Raw genomic sequence first — 27,884 nt, 5'->3', positions numbered from 1 at the left:
ATTTATCTAGGTTGTTCTAGATGATACAGTTTTAGGCTCCAAACTGCTCGTGCCACATATTTATCTAGGTTATTCTAGATGGTAAAATAGGGGCTCCAAACTACTTGTGGCACACATTTATCTAGATTATTCTAGATGATACAGTTTCAGTCTACAAACTATTCGTGCCACATATTTATCTAGGTTGTTCTAGATGATACAGTTTTAGGCTCCAAACTGCTCGTGCCACATATTTATCTAGGTTATTCTAGATGGTAAAATAGGGGCTCCAAACTACTTGTGGCACACATTTATCTAGATTATTCTAGATGATACAGTTTCAGTCTACAAACTATTCGTGCCACATATTTATCTAGGTTATTCTAGATGGTAAAATAGGGGCTCCAAACTACTTGTGGCACACATTTATCTAGATTATTCTAGATGATACAGTTTCAGTCTACAAACTATTCGTGCCACATATTTATCTAGGTTGTTCTAGATGATACAGTTTTAGGCTCCAAACTGCTCGTGCCACATATTTATCTAGGTTATTCTAGATGAAACTTTTTCAGGTACCTTTTCCTATCGAATGTTTCCCATGTGAATGCTAAAACCGGACAACCTTTACCCTTCCAGCTTCAGCCTGAAAGTAAAACGCTTTAATGGATCTTTTCAAAATATTGAATAATTATTTGCCACATAGATAAAAGACACATTGAATTAATGTAAAAATGAAATTACCACCCACAGTATAAATATAGCTAAAATATACATGGTCAATTTTTAAAACTAATAGGTGGATGTCATGTCACAATGTTTAAATAATTGCAAATTAAATGGAGAGTTCGAACAAAATTATTCATATTCTTAGTTTAACCTGTCGTACACGAGCTTTATATGATGGACATTCTTGAGAAACAAAGTAAACACACATAACCAACATATAATATCCCATGTAATGTTATGCCCCAACAACTATTCCGTTGTCCAGTAATTCTTGGATCATATTAATATCCATAAATCCCGACGCTGTTAGAAGTCAAGTGCAGGCAAAATGTCCGTTGCAGCAGTCCCTTGCAGCGAAGCTTCTTGTTTGTCCGAGATAAATATCTCACTGACTCAGTGCGCCCAGTGCCCTCTCGAGAGCTCAGCACACACGGCATCCAGTCTTCTGACAAGTTATATGGCACTAGGTAAAATGGCATGTCCTAAATCAAACATCGTGTTCCACTTGATGTTCATAATCACTTCGTTTTCACAAAAGCACCAAACGGCAGATACAACGTGCATAGAGTGCATTGGTATAAGAATAGAATAAAATATTTTTTAAATATTGCTTGTCTCCCACTTTTTATTTGATCTTTTGGGGGGTGGAAATTTCGACTCCGTCAGAAAATGTTCATAAATTTTACATTTCTGGCCGCCACTGAGGAAAATGTTTTAAATTATTTTACTTGTAAAACTAATAACAATGGTAATTTTAGACTAAAATTGTAACTTGAAATATTAATTAAGTTCCTAATTAGTGCATACATTTTTCCACTTCTATTGTTACACGTCGAGGTTTATTCAGTAACCTTTAAATTTATAAATGCAAAAGTGGTATCCATGTAAATGGAATTTATTAAATTGGTATAAAAACTTAAATACAAGGTTGAATTCATGTCTTCCGATCACTTAAAAATCTTGCGTGGATTTTGTAGAAAATAAATTCGTCGCTTAATAAGAGTTGGCGAGTTTTTCCGGCGACACCGGTCACGTTTTCCAAAAGACCTTGATTTAGTGCCGCAATCTCAGTTAGAGCAATTTCATTTGGGGTATTTTTTTATAAAATCTCCGGGCATACTCCATCGCAGGAGGGGGTGCAGTAGGGTAAAGAGTACGTAGATCAAACACCTTCAAATATTTTTCTATAACTAAATATTTTAAAAGTCTAAAATTTTGCAAGACACGTCTCGTTTTGACCGTAAGCTAATGAATCGATGGGAAAATTGAAGGGATAGTGTAGTCAATTGGAAATATTTGAAAGCATACTTTTATTCTGTTATTGATTTTCTTTTCTCCGATGCATCCTTGCTAATAATATATAAAGTTTTCGTATGTTTTGTTTTCTATTTTTCACAGTTTAATTAGAGTGCGGAACACAGATTGGCTGCAGCTTCGGGGTAAAGATTAATGTATGTGTAGGGGTGAGATGCGCATCTATCTAGCCTGACCACTCCCACCTCTCCGCGGGGGGCCGGGCAAGAGGGATGCTTTTCTCTTCTCTGCACTAGAAAAACCAGAAAACAATAGAAATTACACAAAGCCCTCGCAAAATGCACCATTTTGCTCTTATAAATTTACCCATTTGGCGATGATGGTTTTTTTGTTTGGTGATTCCCTGAGTGTAGATCACTTTCCTATGTACAACGCCATTGATGTATTTAGTCTATGTACAACGCCGATGAAATTTTTCGCATAAAGCAAATGTTCACTTCAAAACAAAAGCAAGGGTTAGGATGGAGGGTTCTAGAATTCAATGAAAATCAAACGACATTTGATATATTAACTTTTTTTCAAACAGTTGGGCTTCCGTAAGCTTTAATTATACCTACCTGTACCTACCTTGTTAAGTAGCGTATATTTCCCTCAAATTTTTTTTTTTTTTTTTTATAGTGAATTCCTCACAAGAGTCCCAACTGCTCCCGTCTGGAGCCAGTGAGACTATATCATCCCCAATTGGGGGATGTTGTGAGGCTGAAGGTAAGTGGGGAAGGGAAAGAGGAAGGTGGGAAAGTACCTGGCTATTCAGATCTAGTCACTAAACACGGCTAAAGCCATTTGGAGCAACGTTTCAATTCTGAATGGTGGTCTTACACCAGGGCGATACTGGTAGTATCTTCCACTCGTGCCGCAAATATACTATATATTATTTTAATTAATTAATTGTGAAATAACACAAATTAGTCAAATAAAATTTATTTGCGCACGCCGGGTTCGAACCCGCGACCTTCGGAATGGCAGTCCAATGCGTTACCACTGGACTATGCCGGCCGTCACAAAGCAAATAAAGCAAGCAATCAATAACACTACAGTGCAACAGTTTCCAACCCCCACCTTTATTCAAGTCTAAGACCAAGCGTTCAACTTTATTTTCAAATAAAATACTATGTAAGCTCGCTGTTGTATTGTGTGTGCACTATGTATGCTGTTTTGTACACAGAATTAGTTTTCGTTTACGTCTAGGGTATTACAAAAAAGGGGAATGTTGGGTTCTTCTTAGTTACTAACCAAGGAATGCGAGAAAATCCAAAGTTTTGAAATAAACAAAGCTAGTCTGTCTGGACTCCCTGGCAGCCACTCGGATACGATAGTGTGCGTGCTGTTGTACTAATCTAATGGCTGGTCATATTAATTTAGAGTACATTATTCACAATTGCCTGTGACGTTATGCTTATAAATAAGAGTATTTCACTACATAAAATTATATATCTTGTCAAGATATTTGATAGGTCCCTATATAAATCTCAAATTTAACTTAACACACCATCTAACCGCATCCTCCAGACCAAACTCTTTTATATATAAAACAGTAAAACTAACCAATTTATTTATCGTGTTCTCCAAACATTAAAAAATTTCAATCCCAATTAAACTTTCGACTACTTTTTGACCCCAACCTTCATTTAAGAAAAACATTACTCACACGTGAATTCAGCCATGCACGTACACATATACGTTCACTCACATACATATTTGTATATTGTTTATCTTTATTTTGACCTTAAATCATTCTCTTGCATGTACTAACCCCATCCAGTAAAACGAATATAACTACTTACCAGGTTCATGGATATCATTGGTACCTATAATCGTAATAATTTCTAATACCTTGTAAACTGTTCACCACTATTTAACTAACCGTTTTTTTGAAAAATATATTTTTTTTAACTGGGTGATTTAAAAAAAAAATATAAGTACAGAAAAACTATATTCTAAAGCAACTACTTTATTTTTAAAGAATTAATTTATAGAATTTGTATATAAATATACAAGCCATAAGTTAAAAAGGAGTTTGAAGACATTCTGAAGTCATTCGTTTGATGGAGAGTGTGGTAAAAACTCGCGACCGGAAGTTAAAAACTATTTAGTTGTACAAAACTAAACGGAAGCTCAAGGAAATTCTCCGTCCGGCTTTGGAACTTTCTTTTCAACAAATGCAGGTACCTACTCTAAAACTCATACCGAGAACCAACAGTATGAAGTACGTATGTTCTTTTCAAGACCCTATTTCTGTAAGTCAACCTACCATCATAAAAACTTTTCCCAGAAAAAAATTACAGCTACTTTTAATTTGAAAATAAATACGTGTATTATATTGGTTAGTATCTATACCACAGCATTCGCATACGAATGGTAGGTACATCATTAAAGATCCGTAAATTTACATGTACAATTTTATTTTATTTCGGACGGAGTCGGCTCCATTTGTTGAGAAATTATTACTTGGATAATATTTTTAATGGAAGTCTTGAATCCGTCAGTCAAAATGTCCGCAAAATATTATTATTTGGAAGAAATCATATAAAGAAGTGAGTATTCTGTCCGTTTTATATTTCTCCTAAAAGCCTCGAGTGTCCCAAGGAGACAGTCGGCTTATTTTTAATATTCCACCAACATGCTATGTAAATAAAATCCAGCGGCGCGTTCAGACTCTGTCCCAAACCAATATTTGACTTGAGGTCTTCTTTATTCAAGTTAGCTACGAGCAGTAATTCGAATCTAATAGTTTGTTCTCGAAAGTTTGCTAAGAGCGTATGCGAGATGTTCTGTTTATCATGTTACTACAAAAATACTTCAGCATCCAAGAGTTTTACTTAACTTTAATACTTCCGGCAAAAGATATTTCAGCACTCGCAGCATTACTTTCGAAACTATAAAAAAATGACTTAAAGCATGTTCAAAAAAAGGTTTATAAAAATATTACATAGGGTATAAGACAAAGTCATTTTCTAAATTCAAAATATGATCGTTCCTTATACTTAAACTTCATTTAAACACATCGTAAAATGTGTACCTATTTAGGTATAAACATTTTCTCCATTTCAATATCAAATTGGTTGCGTTATTTCATAGGGTCGTTTTCTAACTCGCCTGTAAGTAATAGTCGCATCAAATCAGGCCAGAGCTCAGAGAGCGTAAGTTAAAGTACGCACAAACTGTCTGCTAATGGTTTGGCTGCATTTGAAGGCAATGAATCAAACTGCACTCAACTGCACATCCTCTCCCTCCCCAGCCAAAGAACGCATCCCCTAATAGCCTGGGTACACGACTTCTTTTCTTCAATGCGATCTCTAATAGATTCAGTATTAAGTTTCAATTTGCGCAAGACACCCCGCTTACTTTACCCTCTTGTAATGGTTGGTTGCACCCTCTAAAAATAACTCCAAATGTCATATCCCTTGGCTTCCCTGTTCCCAGTTCCCAGTATCGTGATACTCGGGTGAATCCGCTTCACTTGAGCACTTTTATTCCATAGCCATAACGGATGGTTAACTCTTCTAAGAAACTGTATGACTCATGATGAAGGGAGTTTTTTTTCTTTTACAAAGTAGGTTCTAACAGTAAAACTTAGAAATTCTTCGCTTTATTTTACAATTTTTAAATTATTATAATTACCATTCGTACTACTAATTGAACAGAACAAATACTTGTGATAAATTATTTGACATCAGGATTAGTTGACTCTTTGCACGCCTAACGATTATATAGAATTGTCTTTCAATTTGTTCCAGATCAATGAAGCTAAACCAATTAATAACCAACTCACCTAACCTCCCGCCGAGGATCTATGTCACAGGTGTTCAGTTCAAGTGACATTTTTACTAACCAAAATGTTTAGTACTAATGGCAGACATTTTAAAAAAGCAAAAAGTTTAAGTTCACTCAGTGATTGTAATGCGAATAGAATAACCTTAAACAAACAGCACGAACTGTACTGCAAAAGACCAAATATTTTTCTGTGGGACCAATATGGAATTTCTCATTTGGTAAATATTGGAACAAGTAAGCTAGAATTGATGTTTGCTCGCAACTTTTACACGCATTTTAAAGTGGGTGATTAGCGTTCCTAAAAGGGATATTGTTTAAACATTTTTCTATTGAATTTTGATAGCTCTCTTGTCACTGAAAAACTGTCGATCTATAATATTAATGCAGTCTTCAAAGACGTTCCCTTTGAAAGGGTGACACTGGGGTCTATAGTATCCTGTGAAACGATGGTAGGGGAATCAAAATACCTTGACCGTAGGAATTAAACGGGTGATGTAGATTAGTTTATAGGTAATCATTTTGCTTGTGTAATGGTCGAATGAATTAATAAAAAATAATTAAATTTAAAATGATATATAAATTAAACACTTTGTTTTCAACACTTTTATGATGTTAAAAAAGTGTTTCATTTATCTAAAATCAAAATAACGCCACAAACTATTGGAGAAATTTCAAATTGTTTTTGTTTTTATATTAAATGATAAACACACATTGTAATTTACTGTGTCTATATAGACAGCCTGTCCATATATATTGAATGCGTTGAACTGGTGTATTTCAAAGTATGTTCATCATTAAATATGTAATGTTACACGCACTAGTTTTTAGTTACTTCGAAATACGTTTTTTTATATTTTGGAATAGCTTAGTGAGTAAAACCTCAAAATTTTAATTTTGATTTAATTATTGAAGACAATATTAGCGATTCCTATACGAAAATCTGAAACAGAAAATTCAGAAAAAGATACGGTCCTAGTTGTGACCGTACTTTTTTATAATTTTTCTGTTTCAGATTTTCGTTTAGGAATCCTTAATATTGTCTTCAATAATTAAAAAAGTTTTTATTAGGAAGCTGAACATTGAAACAAAAAACATAAAAATAATATCTTCGAATTGAATTGCAAATCTAAAATTAAAACGGATTTGATAAACGTCACTATTCATCTAGTATTTTTGGACCTTTTGGGGGTGCTTGTTTATATAAAATTAAAACATGTCCTAATTAAAACAATTTGCCCAAAGGTATGCAAATACTTTTTATAAACTGATAAGAATATTGACACTTACATTAAATAGACACTAGCAGTTAAAAACCCGCTCCGCGGGTTTTTAACTGCTAGGCTTTGCGGGTGGCACTTACTTACAATTCGCCCATTTTAAGTGATATTAACAACAGTTACATAATAGATAGATATCAGGTCATTCACAGAGAGAGGGTCAGTATATATAGTTAAAATACGGAACAGGGAGGAGTTAATGTATAATAATAGGCTAAATTTACGCATAATAAGAATGACAGTTGTTTAAATAAATGAAATTTTACGTATTTGTGATGGATTATTTCAAATGAAACACTATTATTGACTACTATTATTGTCTACAACTGATATTAACTGTTACCGTGCCTGATATAATTAGCTCATAGAAGACTTGCAGTGCATATATGTTACAACCGTCAATGTCTATAAGTTGAATCAATATAACATTTGACACTAAATTAACATTCATTAAACACATTAATAATATAACCAGTAAAGCAATGCAAATGTTAGAATTTGTCTTACGGATTTCAAAGGATTTTAAAAATTTAAAAACTGTCAAATTACTTTACACTTCACTTGTTAGAAGCCAACTAGAATTTAACACCACCATTTGGAGTCCTTACTACAGTGTACATGAGAATTCCCTTGAGCGAGTCCAACATAAATTTTTACGTTATATTAATTTTAAATTGGGAATATTCGTCGAAAACATTAATTACCCCTCTCTGTTACAATTATTGGGACTCGATACATTAAAAGAAAGAAGAATTTGTTTTGACCTATTTTATCTATTTAAAATCGTTACCAACCTGTTGAACTCCCCTGAACTTCTTTCGTTAATATGTTTCCATGTACCTAGTCGATCAGTTCGTTTCAAATTACCCTATCATTGCAACAATACAGGATCTAACGCTGAACTCAATTCCATAATAAATCGCCTACATGTACTTGGTAATAAATATGTTTTGGATGAATCTATAAACATTACTAGCTTAACCTCATACAAACACTATTTAATTAAAACTGTATGTCAGCGCTTCTCAGATTGATTATAATCAAATATAGTTTTAAAGTATTAATTTATCCGGGATTTATTGTATATGAATTGTTTATATATTTATATATATATATATAAATATATAAACAATTGTTGTATTGTATTTATAATAACTATTTCTATTGTTCTCTTTTATGTATTTTATATTTATATTTTTTTTTATCTATGTATATTCTGTATTAATATGTATAACAAATGTTATTTTTTTGTAAAAGCCGCTATAATCGGCGTTAATAAATAATAAATAAATAAATAAATAAATATCGTATAGTTTCTCACAATTAAATATAGTTATAACAAAGTTGACTTAAATAATAGATTATTACATATTGATTAATTGTACCCGTGTTTATGAATAAAAGGAGGGTAATTGTGTGATGAGATTAGAAGTCGGTTTAATTAAAAGGTGTGAATTTTACTCCAACTGGTGGTAATTATTTAACTAAAACTGTTACTGTATCTAATAAATTTTAAAGTTAGATTATATATACACCTTCATCGGGAGAGTAAAAATCTATATATCAAGGTAGATTATTACAATATAGCACCCCTGAGGTGATATCTCACAAAAGCGGCGCTATGCAAATTGTCCAATTAATAAATAAATATAATGTTTACATTTTAATATGTACGTATGCATTGATATATAACGGAAATAGATAAAATAATGTTATCCGATTAAACTTTATTTTATTAAAAAACAAATAACTTTTTTAAAATCACTTTATTATATACAACCAATACAAGTTTCATGAACGAAGTATACACCGAAATCAAAAATTAAATACAGATAACAATTGTAAAAAAGAAGTGGAAGGAGGGGGGGAGGGGTAAGAGTAGGCTGAGTTTATAAGAATTAGGAATTACAATATGAAAGACCAGTTAAGTGGGAAAATATTTAAAAGATAGTTTATAAAAAAAAATCTTGTTAATTATATCTGCTTATATTCTCTTATTTCTAAAATTTCTAAATTATTTATTTGCGATGTTTTATATCCTGTGTTAAGTATTTTAACACCTTAAAAAAATAGCATGTAACCATAAAACAATATATTCATAAGACAAATAACATTTTAACGGTTATTCTAATAAATTGATAAAATAAAATAAAATATTTTTTTGTTTTAAAACCACGATATTTATTAATTTAAGAACCGACCGGTTTCGCTTTACTTAAGCATCATCAGGGTACAAATTAATACTAAAAAAGTAATACTAAATACTAATACTATTTTTTAGTATTAATTTGTACCCTGATGATGCTTAAGTAAAGCGAAACCGGTCGGTTCTTAAATTAATAAATATCGTGGTTTTAAAACAAAAAAGTATTTTATTTTATTTTATTAAATATGTCAAACCACAAAGTGATTGCTTTCTACAATAATAATAAATTGATAGTTGAAATACTAAATTAAAAAATTAAACATATTCTCTTCAAACGGTATTTTTACCCTATTTCTTAAGATATAAATAAACAATCATCGCAAATAAATAATTTTTAAATTTTAGAAATTAGAAAACATGTCAATATAAAATCAGATATAATTAATAAGCAAAAAAAAATTATAAATAATAATGAAAAATGCCATTGCAAAGTTTAAATAAACTTCCAGAAGAAATCTTCTTATGAAACGCAATGGTCAAGTATTTTTGCATATTTAAATATTCGCGCCAGTTATTTGGTTAGTTTTTACACCGCCAGAGGTGTGCTCTGTCGGCCTGCTATTGCCGCGGCCATATTGAATGAACGCGTGCTTTTTTCGTCAAACGTAATCACGTAATTGTGGATAATTTTCACTGTAATGTAATTAATCCAATGGATTATGAACTTTCTAAAACATATTTTCTTCGATATTATCCAAAAATTGTATGAGCAGAAACGATATTTTTGAAGAAATATCGTATTACATGTGGCGATTCTTTTTCAGTATGAAATCGTGTCTTAATTTTAAATGTATTATTTTTTTTGTATCCAGTCGCCTTCAAACCGAAATGAACTTTACGGTTGCTTAAAATTGAGGGGCAGATTGGTATTTTTTGCCTGCAGACCCCCTATGCAGAATTTATCAGAATCACACAATTTTAATTTGACCAATCAGAGGGCCTACATCGTCCAGACGCAAGCGTATTAATACTATCAGATTCTATTGAAGTTTTTTTAATAAATAGTCAGTCAATGGTCGATTTTTTAATTTAGTTTTACCAGCAATTTTAATACAAAGAACGTGAAACAATAATATAAAAATAATATCTTCACTTCTGGCATTTGATTAGTTCTAAGTAAATAAATAGAATGATGTTGATGTTTATCGACTTTCCCCCTTCTGACGCAGGTGTAGGGATAATAGCTGCGTAAGCAAGCAAAATCTACGGCTTTAAGCGTTCAGTAAAAATAATTTTCCATCAACGGCTTACGATGAATCAACAATCAGCCACTCAAATGTTATTTCACGCAATAATTTTGTAGATACTAAGGCTTGAAGCGCACACTCTCCCACCCCTCCCCTGGAACGTTCGCAGAATTGAACCACCCTTATGATTAATTATGTTGGCATTTTAAACGTCGTGATAAAGCGGTTAATTTGGAGCGAAGCCACCCAATTACTGGGAGGAGGAAGTTATATTGGAAGCGGAAGACGTGTGAGATGGCGGTGTCTTTTTTTTGTTTTTGTCTTTTCTAGAACACTTTCTACGGAAAATGAAAAAGTATTTTTTTCAAAGAATTGCGGCGAATTTTTTTTATTTTAATTAGTGACTTTGATAGAACCTTTGATGACAAACAATAATTTTGTGTGAACCTCATCTAGACACTTCATCAAGAAAAAATATTCTTAATTTATTTTTCTAGTTTCGGACATAACATCGTCGTTATTTTTTTTAAATAATTCTAATAATCTGCGGTCTCAGTTCAAAACATTATGACAAATGGAAAACTGACTGACCAAAATTCCCTTAGGTTTCTACATATATAGTTCGTTTGGAATGGTTATTTTTGTATATCAACTGTTCCGTCACGCCGATTTGCTTTTTACAGGCCGTGTGCTGACCAATAGTTTGGTCAGATTTTGAACTGTACAGTTTGAAATCACACACGTCAACTATAATCACGGAGTGCCGTGAGCCGTACAATCGCATCGAAACGTTCATCTTGTCAAACCAATAGCGGATAATAAGGAAGAGGATCCGTACCCTGAGGACGATGACAATGACGTTGACTATGTTATTGATGATGGGGAGGCTTCTGATATTAACTTTTAATTGGAGGTTGAAGAGAATATTGAATTGTCTAAAAATAATATTGATTTACTTAAACCTGAAGCAGTTGTTGAGGGGGCTGTTGAGCTAGTTGCTAGTAGCTGTAATGTGTGTCGTCTTTTGCTTGGCGAGTCTGAAACTCAAATATCTTATGGAATAAAGAGCCTATTGACACGTTCGTACACACTATTTGCACACCCGTCTTTATCTAAAACTAGTTTGATAGCCCACACTTCTTACGTGGTCTTGCAAGGCCACATTTCCAATCAAAATGGTAAAAATACATTGCTCATAGACGGATTCAAATAGACGTATAGTTATGTCAAGTGAAAGAGAATACTAAACCTAATGAAATAGCATACATGTTTTAACTTTTAATCCGAAGACCGTAGTATTTCAAATGGGAAAAAGAGGTTGAAAAACGAAGCAAAAGAACACCCGACCCTTAATACATCATAAGTTAAGACATTTTGCAATACTACATTCTACTTACGTATTTCGTTTTCAATAGAATCCGGAGACCCGTATATCGGCTATTGTGATGCGCGTGAAAAATATCCTCTGCGGGGTCCAATAGATCGGCTTTTGTTGTTCGCACAAAGAAAGGCACAAGAACATTTACGTCCTGATAAGCTCCACATTTTCAACTCACCTTCACCTTTTGACATCGTAGACTGAGACGTGACGCATTGTATCGAATATAATATTTCCAGTCCATTGCGGAAGATGCATTGAGAAAAAAATAGATTAAAAAAGTAATGAAATATCGGCATAATAATATCATGTATCATCATTTAAATTTACAACGTTTCTGTAGTTTATTACTAAATTAACATTAAGGCGATGCACTACGTCGTGTAATATTTTGAATCGAGCCGCTATCAATAACACACCTTACGTAGATGGCGATAAGACTTAAATTCCCGCTTCACACCATCCGCATCCACCTGTTTGGATTTATGCAAGAAAAAAACATGGCCAAAAAGTGCCTTTAATTTTATTTTGTGGATGTTCAGGCACAAATATTTAAATGTTTTTCGATCATTTTATAAATAACTTAATTTTCCACAGTGTAAAATAAAATTATAACCGAAAATGGGTTCGTAAGTAGGACATTTTGAACTTTAAAGCAGTTTTCATAGGCCTATACATTATTTTTTTCTGGGCTTATAAAAAGACTTATCCAAAAAATACTCAATTATTTCAAAGGCCAGAATATATTTTACTCGCAGTAATTAATTAAAGCATCTTAAACATTTTTAGGCCACCAAATTTTCAAACCAAAAACACATGATTTTAAATAACTATGTAGTGCATCGCCTTAATGGACAACAGCAAAACAAGTTTTTGTAATGCTAGTTATAAATACACGGAGAAAAATGAGTATTAATAATATATTAAAAATTAATTCAAATTTATTTATTTATACGCCCATTGGGCTTTTACATACATAGTTCATAAAAAAAATATTCTGAAGATTGTAAGTTCACAATAGTAACAGTAATAATATATATAACCATATCCATTTGACATATTATAACAGCAAGTAAATAGTAAATGCATACAATAATTATTTGTAGGTATAAACCTGTTGTACAAAAATAAGAATATGTATTTACAAAATATAGAGCGTTTGACTGATTATCGTGGCCTGTTAAATCGAGGGCGTTCGGTCTGCCATTTTACATACATATTTTACATAGTTTATATAAAAATATATTGTGAAGATTATTGGCAACTCGGTTAAAAACGGGATTACAGGCTCATTCCTGATTACAGTACATCCCCAATATCGTAACACGTATTCATGCACCTGTTTTTACATGAATAATAAACAATGACGAAATGCGGAAATATTAGGATTTTAATGAACACGTTTTCCGACTTCGTGATAATATAATCGTATTTTACCAAAAGATTATTAGAAAACCTATCGATTCATTCTTTAAAGGCCTGCAATCCCGTTTTTAATCAGATTACAAATAATTTGAATAGATTCTTAATATTTTGATAATATATAATCAAAAAGCTGGATACAAACCATAGGGAGATCAGAAATAGATAATATACTTACACCAAATACCGACTGAAACTGAAATCACTCGACTGGATAAAAAAGCACCTTTAATGTTCCTCTTCTATAGAAGCTGGCGCTTGTAATATTTCAGAAAAAAGACTATTTAATAAATGTATAATTACTTTATAGTATCCATACTGCTATATTTTAATAATATGATGATGATATCCTCAGCACGGGAGATCCCGGTCATGAAAACATATCTATTTGTTACAACAAAAAAAGAAGATAATTAAGCACTTATTATTAATAATATTCAATATTAGTAAATTTTCTCCGTGTGGTTGCATATAGGAATTAAAAATAAAAATAATCAGCAAGGTTAATGACGCCAGAGCTCACTCTGGAGTTTTTGTTTCTTCAGCAAACTGGATGTACAAATCAAAACAAATATTGTCTAGACCAGGACCAGCGGGTACTTTCTGGCACTTACATTCCAGAGCCAAACTTTGTGCAAAAGGAAAAATTTGCTTTATGCCCAAAATAGTTTTGAAGATTCACCCTTCTCCTCCGAAAATAACTTTTGTAATAATAATATTTTGAAAACTGATGAATTTTTAAATTCTTCATCTTTTCCCACCCCTTCTAACAATGAAATTGAGAGAATTTGTAAAAAGGAATACTGGTGTTTTCATCAAATATTCCTGCAAGATACAAAGGAATTAAAACAGACAATGTTAATTAATTTTCTTGGGGAAATTCCGATGCTGTTTAAAACCGCATCTTATTGGAATCTAAGCTGTTAAGTAGATTTCGAAAATAGTATTTAACTACCACAAAGCGCACAGCCGTTAAAAATCACAGGAAATTTAAACAAAATATTCCTCGTTTTAAAATATAAATGTTTCCTCGTTATTTAATTTTCAACGTTGAGAAATAAATAATGCATATAACTATAATAACAAAAACAACCAATCAGAGAGACCTTTCCATTAAACACCATTAGTAAACCTGTGAAAAATAACGATATCTGACAAAAACAAGCAATACATTTGAAAATGACACTAAGGGCCAGAATTTGAACAATTCATAAAATATCTTTGAAATTACTATTCAAGTTCTGTTATTATATCACCATGGGCTAGGCCAGTTGCTCCACAGATCTGAAATAATAACAGAACTTGAATAGAATTTTCACAGAACTTGAAAATTAACTTTGAGAAATTTGATGAACTTTTAATGAAATTCTGTGAACAACATCCCATCTTTAAATTTAAAGAAAAAGAGTTCAGTTTAACATGAAGAATATTTCACGTCACAGACAAACTAAATTCGTCATTATTAATAACAAGGGGCCTACTCGGTATCTTTCGAAACTTTCCTGCCGCTGGTTTAGCAACGTCACAAATCCGTATTAACCCTTTCCTTACGGTGTTCAAAAAAGCCTCGTCCTCCGGTGCTATACACTAGTTAAAAATTTATATGTTGTAATTACTTAATGCAATACATAAATGCATTGCGGAGGAATACCTAAAATATAAACTCTGTGTTAAGTATATTTTGAGATACATTTTACTAATTAGAGACGATTTTCACTCAGTTGACAGCACCGGCAAGAAAATGATAAACTTACTTGTTTTTTAACCCGAAAGATAGAGAGTAGGCCCCAAATTAATCCAAATGATCCAAATTATTGACTACCGTGGTTGATTCCCCGCCTTGTGGAGTTGGTATTTACGTCACTGAACAGGGTGCAGTCCAAGTATTACTTTAAGTTGATAAATTTAATGTATCAAAAATATAGTTATGAAACACCTAGAACAAAACAATATTCTGTCCGAAAATCAATATGGCTTCAGAAATAAATTAAGCACTGAAGATGCAATATTCGATCCGACAAAAAATTTATACACATCTGTTGATGAAAATAAAAAAGTCTAGCTATATTTTTAGACTTAAGTAAAGCGTTTGATACTGTAAATCACAATCTACTCATAAACAAAATTAATCAAATAGGTTTCAAAAAAGATGCACTAAAAATTCTCACTAACTATCTCAAAGACAGATTACAAAAAACAAAAATAGGGAATTTTTATAGCACAGAAACAGTGATAAAAAATGGAGTACCACAGGGGACTGTGCTTGGCCCAATTCTGTTCCTAATATATATTAATGATTTATGTAATGTTGTAATCCCTGGTAAAATTGTACCTTACGGTGATGATACAGCAATAATAGTAAATAGAAAATCCTGGCCTGAAACTGTTTTAAATGCAAAAAAAATTATTTTATATGTCTTATCATGGCTAACTTGTAATAGACTGTTCTTAAACTATAGTAAAACATTTTACCTAATTTTTCATAAAAACAGTAAAAACAAACCTCCCAATAACCTTAAAATTAGATTACATAATGCTAACTGTAATAAAGTAACATGCACCTCTTGCTTTGAACTTGGAAAAGATCAAATATTTGGGTATATATATTGACATAAATTTAAACTGGTAACAACAAATTAATAACACCGTTTCTAAATTAAGATATCTGACGTACATATTTTATAGACTTAAGGAAGTACTCAATGTTGACAAATTGAAAATGATTTATTTTTCTCTAGTGCAATCCTCAATTATGTACGGTATATTAAGATGGGGTGGCGCACTAGATACATTTATAAAACCACTATAAATAGTACAAAATCATATAATCAAGGTTATATATAATAAAAACGACATTTTCGACTTATCAATTGTACAAGGACGACTTATCAATTCTCAACTATTTTCGGCTTATCAATTCTCAACTATTCAATCTCCGTAAACTATTTTTACTTCAAAGCCTGAAATTTGTCTTGAAAAACCAAAAAAAAATTCAAAAAGTTGAACCTAAAATCAAATTTAGAAGAAATCATGTATTTTATACCCCACAAACCAATACCAAACTAATGCAAACTCACAGTAGCTTTATTATTGGACCTCGCACTTTTAATCTATTACCAAAAAAAATTCAAGTAACAACTAAACTAGCGCAATACCAAAAAGAATTAAAGTTGTGGCTGTACAATTCAAGAAGCAATGTTGAAGCATTATTCATTTAATTTTTACTTTTTTCTCTTTTTCTATTTGTTTGTGTATATTTATTATTATTTTATTTTGTGTTATTTTACTTCATATATATTATCTTACAATCTTCATTTTTACTTTGATTTATTTTTAATATGCACCTCTTGCACAATCTTTTAGACTAACTTTAATTATAATCCTACTGTTTTTCTTTATATGCTTACTGTTATTTTTAGGTACAAAAATATAATGTATACCTACACTTATATTACCCACTCACAGGCTGCGCCTTAGTGGGTTCCCTTTCTTATTATTATAAAACTGTAATGTCAAATGTAAAAATTGGGAAAAAATAAAGGAAATAAAAAAAAAATTAAATAAAAAAATTAACTCTCACTTCTCACGATTTTGGTACTTTTATAGAAATTGAGCCATTTCAAATATGTAAACGAACAAATCCAGTCGTATGAACCCCAAAAATTGGAGGAACAAGGACTTGGCAAAAACAATTCGACGAATGAAATGAAATCCAATAATTTGATTTTTTATGTGAATACTGCTCCCATCCGGATTAGTTTATTTAATTGTTTTACTGGATTTTTTTTTCTTTCTAGATTTGCATGCACATTACAACTATAATAACTAGTATCGTGTCTATATAATAATATATGTTTATAAATGCAGGTACGCACTTTCAACCATTGGAATATGATAGAAATAGCAAAAAAGCACCACATCAAAAAATGCTTAAAAAACTGTTTGAAATTGAAAAACACAAACTTCGCGCTTGAGATGCTTTTGCACAAAAACAGCGCAATACAAATTATCATATTATTATTAAATGTGCATATTTTTCTCTTCCCCTTAAAAATTATGAAATCTTAGGATTAACATTGGACAGTAGTGATATTTAAAAAAAAGTTGGTCAGAAAATATCAAAAGCCAACAAAGGCTTTCAATTCCCCCATTAAGTGAGGGAGTTTTATAGGTAACTAAAATACTCATAAGCTGGAAACGTTATATTTCAGCAGGTTACCGAACTAAATGCAGGTACTTTGAAATAAACCTTCATAGTATTAGAATGTCTTTGAACTCAAATTTAACTTGAACAGTTCGACAGACCACCTAATAAAAAAAGCTCTCTTAACCCTGACGAGTGAATAAAACCACATTCTGAGAGACTTTCCCTGTTACTCACGGTATCCGCAAGTCTGCAACTTGAGACTCTGAGATTAATTTTAAAGACTGCCTAGATATTAAGCGTGGCGGTAATGTCGAGGCTTTGAGGCCACACAAATGCTGCCTTCGCGACTCCGCAGGATTCAGGTTAATACCGCCTCCAAGACATCTTCATGTCCGAATCCACTGCAATAGCAGTATCGTATTATGCGGCTGTAACTAGCTGTATTTTTATCCGCACTTAGAGACGGATTGCCCCGTGGATTAGCAGACTGCCAGTCCACTGTACATTTAACATTATTTATTATATATCTTGAATACGGTAGGTTCGATCGAGACCATCGATACGGTATTAAATATTGATTACGACTGAAAAGTTAATTCCTAGAAATGTAACCTATACCGATTTGAAAGAAAACTGTTTCCAATTTGCTTAAAACCTTTCCAGGCACAGTAGAATTGATAATCTGTTCAAGAAATCATTACAACTTTGACAGATTTGTCGAAGAAATGATCTTTCAAATTTGGGAATGCCATCCTTAATGTAACTTCAGGCACATCAAATCTCAAAATGTATATTTAAATGCGAGGTCTTCTGTTGCTTTTTCTGCTTTTATTTTGGTGGACTGAGACACAAGACATTGGACACACGAACTAGTTTAATGATCCCTCACACTGGCTCCTCGTTTGTTTCGTGTTTCCCTCATCTCACCCCAATGTGTGGCTTTTGTTTGGAGATCTGGCATGCAATTAGTACAGCCGGAGTTGAAGGGAGAATTAGAGCCCCACGCGGCGGAGGATTACCGGTATTAAGATCGAATTTCTCTGGACACATTCTTAGCCAGAGCTACTCAGATAGAAGTCAGCCCAGCGAAGATTCCCAATACACTTGGTTTATTTTTATTTAGCGCTACTAGCAACCAGAGATTATAATTTGTATCTTATTCTCCCTTCATTAATTAATATAAGATAAGTTTGACTTTAACTACATACACGTATAAACTTTATAACTGCTCTCCCACCACATTGAAACGAACAGAAAATAAATTTGTATATTTCATTGTGGATCAAAAACACACTTGATGTGCATCATTTATCTAGAACTAAAACATAACACCAAATCAAATATATCAAGAATACTATTAAAGAATTGAAAAGTTGACATTAATTTTTGTCTCAAATGTATAAATACAATAACACACACGCACACACACATCCTTCTAATATAAACGACACGATCAGATACAAAATAAAAGTTGTAGTAACAACTTCACAGCACTTTTTTCATTCTTGTTATCCTAACCTATTTTATTTTTTAATATCAACGATAAAAATATACAACACACAATAATTACGATTATGTCACAGAAAACAAGCATAATCAAACACTAGTAATAATTTAAACAAAAATAAAAATTAAGCGTGACCTTTGATCATAAAATGACGACAGAAAGTATAAAACTAATACAAGATCTAGTAGGAGATACAAATACATGCAAAATATTATAAACAACTCTGAGCATGTTCAATTAATAATGATTTAGAAGATACGATAGTATAGCCTTTTTTGTACAGTTACATCTGCGAACCTATTACTAACTAACTTCATGTAATCTAGGTATAAGCGATTGTTTGAAATGCTCAGTCCTGGAATTGTTACAATTAAACAGAGTTTTAGAACGAGTAGATCTTATTTGTTTTAAAACCAAAATCAACAGCCATAGTTGTTTTTTCTCGGTATTATATAAAATCAGAAATAAAGATCCAATTACCTGCTACAAACCAGTCAGTTCGTGACTTGAGTTTATTTCAAATTTAGTTTTCCGCAACACCAGCAGCTCTGAGTAATAATTAAACAGAAACATATTGAATATTAGTCACCCACTATACAATGTTATAGCCGTTTTATAGATGTTTTATAAAACTGAATACATTACATGATAATCGGAAGAAATTGGTTTCCTCTCGGTGGCAGACAAAATTCAATGCTCGTTTTGGTCAAACTGAATCTTTATTAATTAATTACTTAAAATTATTATTGCTTCGCCTCCACCGTCTACATTCATTCTTAAATTGTATAATTTAAAAAAAAAAATAATGATTTTATTTTATTAACAACCACTATGTAAATTGCCATCTCAACACAGGCGTTCCACACCTAGTGAGATGGGCAATACGTCACTATAAAAGTGTAATAAAAAAATTAAAAAAATTGTAATAAACAAAAATATGTGTGCATGACGTGGCATGCACAATTGCACAATCATACTTATTACTCAAATGGGGAGTCTGTTACTGTATGTACTGCGTGGTTTAGTTAATGTACACAAACCGGTGATAAGCGACTCGTTCGTTTAATTAGGAAAAAGAGTCACAATATGAAGGGCTGATGATTTTAATTACCTTCAAAGTATCTAGAATCTTACCTGTTACACCGAACCTCGCCTCCGTATGAAAAGAAACGAAGATATTATTTTTTTATACGAATTCACAATAAAGAGATATCAGAGTTATCAGACAAATCAATGTGCTTTCTTTGTTAGGATGTTTTGTAAAACGATTTTGTGCAATGTTCAAAGTATTGGTCATGAGCACAAGAAATAAGAACGCTAGGTATCATATTTATCCAATTACAGTTCTACCCTACAGGGACTCTGAACAATTCCTTTCATTTCACTTTGTACGGATAAAGCTTTATTTCATGGCCGGTATCATTTCCCTCGGTTTTATTTCACACAAAAAAACACTGTTCTGTATAGTTTTCGTCCTTCTTCGTATATATTTTTTTCATATTTGAACCGAAAAATAATTAATTTAAGTACTTACTTTCGGTCCAATACTTTTCGTTTTCTATATATCTGTATTTATATAGGTTGAAACAGATAAGATTTAAGTCGTTCTGTAACTAAAAAATAATATTCAAATTAAATGTTTAAGAAAATAAATTTATTTCATTTCGCAGAGCCTGGTTGTACGATAAATACTTATTTAGTTGATTATTTGTTGAGAGATAACATTTTATGGGGAAGTGAAAATATAATATACAAAAATAAGGGTTTATTGGATATAACTAGGTACATAAAGAGTACACAAAGAGTTCCCATTAAGTGTGTAAGTAATAATTTAAATTATGTCCGAATTATGTTGGTATGGCGTTAATTTGTATAACATTCCATTTTCAAGATGTCAAGATTGCAATATATTATTGCATCAGTTCATAAAGCAGTCTTTTCTTTTCGAAACTTGATAAGTAATTATGACAATTTCACGCCAAATCAGTGAAACCTCATGACGCATTGCTTCACTAGCCGCGGAGAGGTTTATTATGAAATCCACTTGGTGCAACATCCAGGCATCCTGTATATCTCGAGATACGCACGAGATTTGAGATATCTTTAACATGGCTGCATTCTTTCGGTGGCCTGCAGCCATCTCGTGTAATTACCTGTCATTCAACGTCTGGCTGACTTTTTTCTCACCAACATTTTGCATATAAATTGAAGTAAAACAGTGCGCAGGCTGTTTTCCACTTAAGAACAAACGTTTAATACCCAGCAGCACTAGGTATCTGTATCCACAGCATCGAACATCGCACTAAATGTGTAAATGCATCTACATGATTTTACTTACTCATACATTAATAAATTAATTACCTTGAATAAGCATTTAAGTATTGATGACCCTTTTAAAAGTAGAATGCAATTCATTTAAAATTTCTTACAGATATTTTTTATTTCAAGATTATAGATATAAATATACAAGTTAACTGAAGTCAAGCCACAGAAGTTTCTTATTTTAAAGTTCATTGGAAATGAAGTTTTAATATCTTAAAATTGATTTGGTGTTAAAGGAAGGGGAGAGGAAGAGGAAAATAGGAAGAGGATAGGAGATGCTCCCGATACATTCCATACTCTCATATTAATAATCGTTCGTACGCATTACTTCATATCGATATTTCTTTAGGTTATTACCAAAAATGTCAATGCTGTAAAATTTTGTATTATATTGTGCACATATACGAGGAATTGGGGAATTTTTTCGAATGTTTGTACGAGGGTAGATAAAATAAATCAGATTGTCGGGTTGATCTAGACGGAAGATGTCGTCAATACGTGAAATATTTAGCTTTCGATCTATATACCAATATCTGAATATAACGTTAGTTTAAAAATATAATAAATGTTTTATGTGATTCCTTTTTTGTAACAAACAGAGATAATGATATCGTCAGTGGGATTTCCAGTGTTGAAGATTTAGTTTACATATTATTAAAAGTAGTATAAATAATACGGGTGTGAATAATATACATAAAAAATGTAAAAGCCCTATGGGCGTTTAAATGAAATAAATAAAAAGTATGTAGTGTTACACTACATACTTTTAGTGTTTTTACAGAAATTTATGTAGTGTTTTTTTCTGAAATTTATAATAATTTCAGAAAAAAAACTACATACTTTTTATGTAGTGTTTTTCTTTGAAATAATTTTTTTTTTTGATGCTAAAAAAAATTATGATTTTATTAATGGAATGGTTTCGGTTTCAGTCTGTGTTTGGTATCTATGTTTTGCATCCAGCTTTTTATTTGACATTTAAATGTTATAATAATGTAGTGATTTCTGAATGAGAATGGGATTTTTGCTGTATCTTAGTACCATTGAATAGGAAGCTTTTTTACCGCAAACGTATTCTATTACATGTTGCAAGCAGAAATAATAACAAATGTCTTAGAAAAGCTATTAAAATCAGAAACGTAAAGTAAATAATGCTTCCAGGCTTAAGAACTCTTAAACAAGGTTTCTTATTTCACAACACGGGAGAGTTTACATGTGTATACATTCGGTTTAATTCTTGCTTTTTCTTTAAATCCAATTGTTTCCAAGACAGGAGGCATTAAGATATCAAGTCGGCGCACGCGAGAATTCCTTACATCGCGTGTATGTGGGGAGCGGGGACACGACACCTGGCCTGATCAATTTACTGAAAAAAAAGACTCGCAATGTTGAAACTTTTCTGAAACAGTCATAAATCAAAGCTATATCACTAATTTTATTTTTTATAGTTTTTACAAGGAATGTTTGTACATGGGTTATGAATTTTTAGAAGTTAAAAGCAACGTCATTGGATTGAATTGTATTTGTATGCCTTTCTTGAAAGAATTGAGTTTTAATATATTTTAATAAAATAATTGATTTAACGCCATCAATGAACGCATAGAGCCTTTCTGTGGTGTGTATTTACTACACATTGCTTCTAATAAATTTAATAACTATATAAATATAATAAATTCTGGGTTCAGATTTTAGGTATTCCTCCGTTGTACATTTATGCACTGAATTAAAAAATAATATTTTACGTAGTTTTCAAATTCAATTAAAAGTCAGAGATTTTTGTTAAAAATCGGGATCAAATACACCAATACAATCAACCGTGAGACACTGCTACGCGAAGAGTGTGCAAGGAAATGACACGCTATTGATGTCCCGCTTTAGTTCGCTATGTGGGAATACGAGAAATCCACACGTCCGCAGTTATATTTTGATTTAGACCATCGATACCTACGACCACATAGCTATGTGTGCAGTCCAGCGCCTGTTGTGCCAGCCGGCCGTTAGTTGGTCGCGGACCGTCGTTAGATGATGACTCCACGCACTTTTTTTTTTAGCATTTGCCGATGGTTTTTTCATGTTTTCAGCAATTAAATTAAAATTATTATCACTTTTGATTTAAAATATAATAAACATAAGCTATAAATATTCATATTTTTCCGATATTGAATCGCTTATTTAGAGATGTGTATTGACTACACAGCACCAGAACGCGTGGATTTTTTTAGCACAGTAAGGGAAAGGTTACGAACGAAGGGTATATTCAAAACAATTAATAATCTGCTCTTTAACAGATGGTGGTATTTTAAATATTTTAAGTAAAATCACATTTTTCAAGTAATGCTTTAATATATTAAAATGATTTTTTTTTTGTGCCAGTACATACGCAATATGAATATGAATTAATAGTTTTGTTCTAATACACACTCAAGTCTTCTAAGAAAGACATACAAAAACAATATTACATTAAATCACCGATAAAATGTTTCATTTGTAAGATTTTCTTAAAATAATGTAGTGTGTGTACGGACAAACTTATTTATTCATATTCATATTGCGTAGCTACGGACAGAAACAAAAATGCATCTTCTTTGTAAATGATAACTTGCAATAAGTGTTTTCTGCTAAAATAATTAAACTAGCTCCATCCATCAAGATTATGAATTCTTTTAAGGTTAAACGCAACGCTCGTTGTATTCTACGTGTTCACAGATGGCGTTAATTAATTAATTTTGTTTATGTAAATACGCTTTTGCAAGGTATTTATTTATTTATTTATTTATTAATCTTAAATTAGCTTACATCTTCGTGTGTGCTAATAGTTTTATAAACATATAAACATGTAAATTGTTTGGCAAACATAATCTTTCTTTAAATATTTCACTAAAGTCACAAAAAAAGAAACATTAATAATTGAGAAAGACATATTTTCTTAATTCATTTTTGAACTTATTAATATTTTCTATCACAGCAATTTCCTTCGGGATTTTGTTATAGAGTTGATTTTTGTATTGCTTTACAGTATTAAGACAAATTATTTGTTTGCGCCCTAATATACGCAATATGAATATGAATAAATAGTTTTGTCCATATAAAAACTCAATTCTATCGAGAAAGGCAAACAAATACAATATTGGATTGAATAATTGGTAAAATATTGTATTTGTGTAAGAATTAAGTCTTTAAACGAACAAAACTATTGATTCATATTCATATTGCGTATATACGGGCGCAAACAAATGATTTGTCTTAATATTGTAAAGCAATACCTTGCAAAATCGTATTTAAACAAAATTAATTAATTAACGCCATCTGTAAACACGTAGAATACAAAGAGCTTTGCGTTTAACCAAGAATACCCGGGTTAAACGCAAAGTTTGTTGTAATCTACGTGTTCATAGATGGCGGTAATTAGATTATTTAGTTAAAATACGCTTTTTGCAAGTTATGCTTTACAATATTAAGACGAATTATTTGTTTGCGCCCGTTAATACGCCAAATAGTTTTGTCCGCATAAAACTCAATTACTTCAAGATAGTAATACAAATACAATATTGTATCGATAATTCAATCCAATTTTGTATTTAAATGCCTCTAAATATTGTAAAAACTTGCGTAAAACGTATAAAAAAAAAACAATAATAATTAACGCCATCTATGATCGCTTAGATTATAAATAACGTCGCGTGTAACCTTAAATGAATTAATCGTGAAATAACACAACTTAAACAAACAAAATTCACTTGCGCACGCCGGGATTTGTACCTGCGAATTCTTGCCCCCTGAGGCCGTCTATAAGACTATTCTACAATATTATACTAGTATTCTATTAAATTAACACAATTATTATGTTATTAACCCTAATTATTAATAAATAATTAACAACAACTGTTTTGGATGAAATAAATATATACTGTCAGAATGTTCGCGATTTAACAAATATCGTGATCGACGGAGAGTTTCCGTTAGAGCCGCAAGACAAACCCTAATTAGCGGTGTTACAATTGTACTTGCTCCGAACAGTGAAACGATTTGCATGGCTCGCCTGTATTAATTTACCAACATGATTGTTTTAAATTATAATGCGGAGTTTAATCCCTATTGTTTTAACTGTATGCTGTTTGATATGATTTATCGGAATATTTGGGTATTTCTGTATTGGCATCAGATATTGGTGTCGTTTACAATTCGTACTATAAATCATACAGGATTCTATGCGGGACTCCATTGGCATTGTCGAAAATTTAACGATCCTTTAAAGCTTTAAATGAATTTATTCATACGGACTGATATTCTATTAAAAAAATTAAAAATCAGGCTTTTAGTGGGTAAGCACTATTATAATTATATTAATAAAAAAGAAACGATAAGTTCCACTGATAATTTTTTTTATATGAGCAGGTGATTCGGTGGAGTACGTAGAATGAATCAAATTAAATTGTGTTTTCGTTAGTATTAGAACCAGTTGGCGGCTAGTAACTTTTTAGTGAGGTTTAATTTTATTAATTTTTTTTTTTTAAATTTAAAAAAAAAAAATTTTGAAGATTTTCAGAAAATTTCAGTTTGGCAGCACCGCGCCGTACGGATTTCCTGAAAATCTTCATACGAAAAACTGAATTTTCGAAAAAAAAAAGATTTCGGCTACAACCACATCAATAATTCCATTTTTGTAATATTAGTAGGTACTCTAGTACACATAAAAGTCACGAGCTAAGTTAGAAATCCATTTTAATTTTATGTTTTACAAAACATTTTCATGCATAAATATTTGCTGTCGCATAATAAAGCAATCTTTTAATTTCAATGTTTGAATAAGGAACTCCTGTGAAAAAATTATACTGTCAAATAGATCAACAAACGCTGATTCCGAATATTTATTTTTTGTTATATGTATTATTAACGTTGAATTTATAAATCGTCATTTAAAAACGAATAATACACCATCGCATTAATACACACCGTTTGGTTGGAACAAATGAAACTAATAATTCATAACTAACAGTCTACGTTAATAATATATCTATGGTCTACAATATTACAATATTGCCAATTTGTGGAGAATTCCCCAAACTGCGGGAAAGATTTTTCAAGCTTTTTGTAAGGAAAAAGCGGAAATGTTTCGGGGCATTTCTTGATTACCCAACCATATTTAAAAATAATGTTTATAATAGTAGAGAGAACGTACCACATTTCGTTTTCTTTCGAAGCAAACTTTCAGAAAAAAAACTATTTTTAAAGCCTGAACGAAAGAAACAATCCTGAACTGACTAGATAACTAAAATTGAATGCTAATTTTGCTTCATTTTGGAGGTAAAGAAACTTGTGTGGATTTCGTGCTTAATTTAAAAATCTCTTTACCTATTGTGGGAACTTTATGAAGTATGCATTGCACCTCCAGGTCCATATTCACAATAGAACCAATGAAACTGTTGCAGGTTTTTAAATACCGGTTAATTGTTTTTCAGATGCGGTTATGGATGTACTTTGGCATTTTGGTTCATTCATGATAAGATACATTTTTACCTAGTGCTCTTTAACGTTCAATGTAGGTAATCTTAAGAATAAAAAATGTCTTGATTCACATAATAAAAATACAGCGCCGGTTAAAAAAAATTTTTTTTTGAGCCTCACGTCCATAGATTTAGTACATTTTACTACATTCAATAATATAATTATTAAATTTATAATTTTTTTTCATAAACAACTTAAGTTCTGGTTTGATAGTAAATTGCTTATATTTTTATTACCTATGCCATTAAATATGTTAATTTCTCCTGTCTTAACAAATTGATTTTATTTTTATTACTCATGCCATTAATGATTTCCAAGTAAAATAATCGGTATAGTGGCCAACAATAATTACCATTTAAATTTTATTTTATTATAATTACCAATACGAAATGATATAAGCAAAACATGTTGTCTGAAAGTGGCTTCACCACAGTTTGATATTGCCTTCAAAATGCCAAACAGTTGCACGCATAATAATAATTACACAGTAGAACTCGTTTATAAATTCAATTTTTTTTTTATCAATTGACAATAGTGTTTTACAAATTAAACTGGATAACAATAAACAAAAAGTTCTTTTTGATTGGAAATGTCGGTCCGCCTGGAGAATAATGTTAACAAGAAATTACAAAATCATAATATATATTTTCGTGGTGGAATATCAATTCACGTATATATACAAACACATAAATAGTTTTTACTTAATTGAAAACGTCGTTCACAGGGGAAAAACAGAGGTTTAATACTGTCTGAAATGCATGATTAATATGTGGCCATACTCCAGTACCTACTCTAGTCAATTTCCATTTCATGGAGAGATAGAGAAATTTTGCACAAAAGCTCTGCTAAGCTCCGCACACAAAATATTGACATTCCCTTTACACAATGCCGTTGAATTAAATCCATTTATCGGTATTGTTTTCACGGGAACAATATGCGACGTTTTACACGATACGGGCGACACGCAAAATCGTTAATTATTATCCTGGACCATTTTTATTGCCTGCCAATAATTAAATATTATATTTTTAGGAATACGTTCGATTTGAAGATATTTCGAATGGATGTTGCAGCGAAATATCTTTGATTTATAATATCACGAACGGGTGTTTGTACCACCAATTACAAAATAGAACTTAT

The 27,884-nt window shown here is 31.5% G+C and overlaps 1 protein-coding gene across 2 annotated transcripts in view; it reads left to right on the top strand.

The window, feature by feature from the left end:
• Window positions 1-27,884, top strand: part of LOC149426370 (netrin receptor UNC5B-like) — a 198,370-nt gene that overhangs the window by 88,601 nt on the left and 81,885 nt on the right. The window lies entirely within an intron of this gene.

The sequence above is a fragment of the Hesperophylax consimilis genome, chromosome 1, assembly GCF_061612785.1.
Source record: "Hesperophylax consimilis isolate HC1 chromosome 1, BYU_Hcon_1.0, whole genome shotgun sequence".
NCBI lineage: Eukaryota > Metazoa > Arthropoda > Insecta > Trichoptera > Limnephilidae > Hesperophylax > Hesperophylax consimilis.
Note: the sequence above shows the minus strand (reverse complement) of the source record. Positions and strands in the feature narration are given on the sequence as shown.